The sequence below is a fragment of the Anthonomus grandis genome, chromosome 7 (genome assembly GCF_022605725.1).
Source record: "Anthonomus grandis grandis chromosome 7, icAntGran1.3, whole genome shotgun sequence".
Taxonomy (NCBI): domain Eukaryota; kingdom Metazoa; phylum Arthropoda; class Insecta; order Coleoptera; family Curculionidae; genus Anthonomus; species Anthonomus grandis.
Window position 1 is genome coordinate 20,008,463 of NC_065552.1, and position 4,572 is coordinate 20,013,034.

A 4,572-nucleotide genomic window follows, 5' to 3' on the forward strand; every position below is an offset into this window, starting at 1 on the left:
ACGATATAGCTTCTTCCTTTTTTAATACGTGCATAATGTGACAGCATCCTTTTTTAAACGTATTTGTTTCATTTATTGTTTACCAAAAGTCATACCAGGTTTTCATTAGTATATCAAGAAGCTTTCTCAAACACAACAACTAATAGATTTAATTCGACCCTATTCTCCACAACCTTCTGTTAATAATAGAGGCAGAGGAAGTAGAGTTATCATTGAATGGGCAGTTTTAGTGTCAAGATTTTATGCCACAGATTATTACCAAAGAAGCATTGAACAAGATTTTAAATTTGGAATTAGCGAAACTACTGCAAGTCGTTGAATCCATAAAATTACTGAAATTATTGACATCACCTTGCTGATCGATTAATTTTTCAAATATAAGAGATGAGAGAAATTAATAAATTAACATTTATAGAGAGATCCAATTTCCCTGGTGTTATAGGTCCTATTGATTGCACCCATGTTGCCATATTAAAACCAAAAGAGGATGAACACAACAAGTTTTTGTGATTTTTCATGAATTTAATTATTATTTTCCAATGGATAGTGGTAGTTTTAAACGACATTTTTTTATTTTAAAGAAATAATATAGACATATATTTAAATAAAAAAACACGAAGGCGAAAAAAATTAACAAAATAAGTGAAAATTCTTAGTGTTTACTGTTTATCAATAGAAAAGACAATTGACCATCTGTCAAATATTAGGGAAAATAACAAATATATACCAAGAAACCTAAATCAAATCGAAAAAAACGAGTTTAGCCGACGATTGAAATTTAAAATCACCCTTGTCGTCACGACTGAGTCGCGATCGAATTCGAAGTCGCGATCGTATCGAGATCGAGTCGCGATTTTAGAATCCCAGCCCTGGCTGCAGAGGCACAGTGATTTCCAGGCGGCAGACGCTAGTGACAGTAGAGAGCACATGGATGAAACTTGTATGGTGAAAATCGGAATCGTATATCGGCCATCTTGCTTGGCAAAATTGACAGGGAGCTGACAGACAGTTGTTGACATTGACTGATAGAACATCATTTGTCATTGTCATACCATTTGAGTTTGTTTTTCATTTCAATGAATGCCAGCGTGGGTTGAGTTTGCTATTTGTTTTAAGGATGTTATTTTAAATTTATGACTTTTTTTCTAAAAAGTTCTCTTTCAATATTGGGAGTAGTGTTTTAATTAATTTGCGGCAAGCAATTCCAGGTTTCTGGTAAGAAAATCTGATTTTATTTATTACTATTATGTTTTTGTATTGTCAATCTTTAGTCTTTAATAAAATCAAATTCAGTTGATTTCAATGAAGAAGTTTCACTTTTCAAGTATTTAATTTTTAACTTGATTATTATAAATACATATTACAAAATGTCTGGCCTCTCATTTTCTATTCAACAATTAAAAATTGATTGAAATTTTCCTGACCTTGATGTAAGAGTATGTATATTTTAAATGTTTCCGAGAAACAGTAATAAAAGATTTTTTTAATTTCCTTCAGTTCATATTACAAGAAAAACATAGAGAGGGATATGCAATGTAAATATTATTAAGACTTTGAGCTATAGAATTTCTTCTGATCAGTTCTCCACAAATTTTAATAATGCTGATACCCCTGGCTTTACACTACAATACATATTTATTTAAACATTTATTTTGTCTTTTTTTTACATGAATCATTTAGTAAATTGATTTATAAGGTTTGCACTGTCTATTTTTTTATTTTATTTCCTGCTCGTATCATACCACTTCCTGTGTTCACTGAGACAAGACATAGGTATAGCGGCTAAGAGATCGGAGCACCCGGAATGGATCAGAATTAATGTTTTTCTTACAACTTGTTTTTTTAAGAGTTTCTTTTTATTTTATGTAAACATCTATCCTTGAATTAAGTTTTTAGTAATATTATAATTCCAAGATATGTTGTTAGTATTATAAGAGACCAACAAATATATTCTATGTAAGTGATATATGTTTATTATACTAAAAAGTTGTTTTCATTTTGAAAGAGTTTATTTTGTTTTGTCGATGGATATATTGTTTCTTTCAATAATACTCTGTTATAGAATTTTTAATTAATTTTAAAAATTAATATTTAGATTATAATTTAAATAATTTTAAAATCTGTTTAATTTTTCTTTAGGAAACAGATACATATTAAGTACATATTAAATAAGAATAATTCATCCTCTATTGACTCTATGCACAGATGTAAATAGCTCCCCACTGAGCTATTTACATCTGTGCTCTATGTGTTAATAAAATGAGGATATTATTAACCTAATGGGAATGCCTTTAGATGTATTATGAGAGAAAACAGCACAAAAATGTTGACAACCTTTTCTAATCTGTATAAAATTAGGGTAGTTCAGTGCTAACAAAATAATTTTAAACATTTTTAGATTAATTCTAATTTATATAATGTCTGTTATAATGAATTATTGAGTATTATGTATATCATTTTAAGTAATTTTTTTTTCAGGAAAATTAAATAATAAATGTATTAAAGCAAAAAAAACATTGTTTTATTTCCATTTGTCCAATTGGATATGTCGTACACTATTGTTAGTACACTTTCGTAGATTATTGCAGTAAATTAACCTATTTAGATATCTAAAATAAAACTGAAAAGATTTATTTTTGTTCAGATCAATATCTGATGCTAACACCTAAACAAAAAGGCTCTTTTCTCTATGAGTAACCTTTTTGATTAGGCGTTTGCTTTAGATATTACAATTAAATGATAAGACTGTCAGATTAAAAAAAATGTAATTTCCCGCCTTAATTTGGCCACGCCTTTCTACCATTTAGATTGGCCCAATTAGACACGTCAAACTGTCAAGTTAGTTACAACAGTTTCCGCTGCCAAGCGAGAGGCCGCTAGCTGATGTGTCAGAAGAATTTCTTTCAGTTTGTATGCAACCACCACTTCTCTATATATTTGTGTTCTGTGGTAGAGAGTTTAAGTGCAGCGATGACGTAGCCCAGATTTACGCACGTTAAACGAGGTTAACGCACGCACGAGTATAACGTTAGGTGTCCTGCGAAATGAGTTTAAGCGAAATATTTTCTGCGTGTTGACGTGACGTGACGTGACAGAATTGACAGCGACTTGTCATTTGTCAAGTGCCAGGCGGGATAATTTTTATTAATTTGTCTTTCACTTACTATTGTTTTTAATTTTTAGTAATAGAAATTTAGGAAATTGTGTTTTTTGATTAGTAGTGTTTTGATTTGTTATTTTTTGTAGATACCTACCTAATAGTTATTTGTGGTTATATGTGAAAATAAGGTAGGTAGAGAAAACAACTTAAAGTTTATAAGAATGTAATTTAGTTATTTGACCTAAGGTTCAGGATAGAAGATATTTTGGAAGCTGCAGTTTTCGGTGCTTTTAGTGACGAAGAGGATGATATGGAGGATGCTATGATTTTGCACATTTTTGATGGCGAAAATGTCGGAAATAGAGCTGACTGGTATGGTAGATTTAATCTGGAAAATGTTTCCAATGTTGGGGCGAAAAGACTTTTTCATTTCGAAAAAGAGCACATTCCCAGACTTGCTGCTGCATTGGATATACCAAATAATATTAATGTTCATAACATTAGCTCAAGTGGTAAGTGTATTCTTGTGGTAGGTATTCAATATTTTATGAGATATTTTCTTATGTGTATGTGTTTGTAAGTTTGTGTCTATAATATAATAAGTATATTAATTGCTATGATCATGTTCTTAACTTTTATTTTTTATATATGCACCCTCCCTTTTTTTATGTTCTTATCATCCTTTTATATCTTCTCATTCTATTCATTCTCTAGTTGTACTAATTCATAAAATGTTATTTTTAGGAGTTACAGCACTGTGCATACTCTTACGAATACTCTCTTACCCCAACCGACTGGGAGAGTTGGAGATATTATTTGGATAATCCTATAGTGTCCCTTTTAAAATTTTTTAATGGGTTTTTTTTAGGTCATAGCTGAAAAGGGAGCTCCAATGAACAATATATGGGCGTTTATTGATGGTAACTGTACGACCTATTTGTAGGCCATCAATAAACCAGAGATTGTACTACTCAGGGTACAAGAAAGTACACTGTGTTAAATATCAATCTCTGTGTGGGTTCACTACAAACTACCCGTTCAGAAATGAAACTCCACTGAATTAACGCAGAGAAAAAAAAAACTTTTATTTTACCATAAAAAGACGCCGAAAGAATTTACAGAAAAACATAAACTTAACCTTGCTACTACCTGCCGCAATATTCACACGTGTACTTAACCTATTACTTACAAATTACTTATAGGCCACCCGCAACGCATGACTTTCTAGTCTGTAAATACGCTGTTGCTGGCTTACAAAAAGTATTTAAGTTTAACATTTTGTGGGTTTCAACATTCTCCCACCCGAGAAACTAAACACAAGTTTCTCGCATAAAAAACTAAAACAAAATGTTCTTGCCAGTCCCTAAGTTAGTCATTATATCGGACAGGTAACTTTATTGCCCTCCCACTACGCGTGACTTTAGCGGTGGCACACTTGATCTGGTCATTCCCATTTTCCGAGAAAGGCACAT

The 4,572-nt window shown here is 31.3% G+C and overlaps 1 long non-coding RNA gene across 1 annotated transcript; it reads left to right on the top strand.

The window, feature by feature from the left end:
* Positions 1-3,169: 3,169 nt before the first annotated feature.
* Positions 3,170-4,108, top strand: LOC126738577 (uncharacterized). The gene is made up of 3 exons (XR_007661386.1): positions 3,170-3,288; positions 3,333-3,612; positions 3,845-4,108. It is a non-coding gene; the product is annotated as an uncharacterized LOC126738577 (long non-coding RNA).
* Positions 4,109-4,572: the final 464 nt, after the last annotated feature.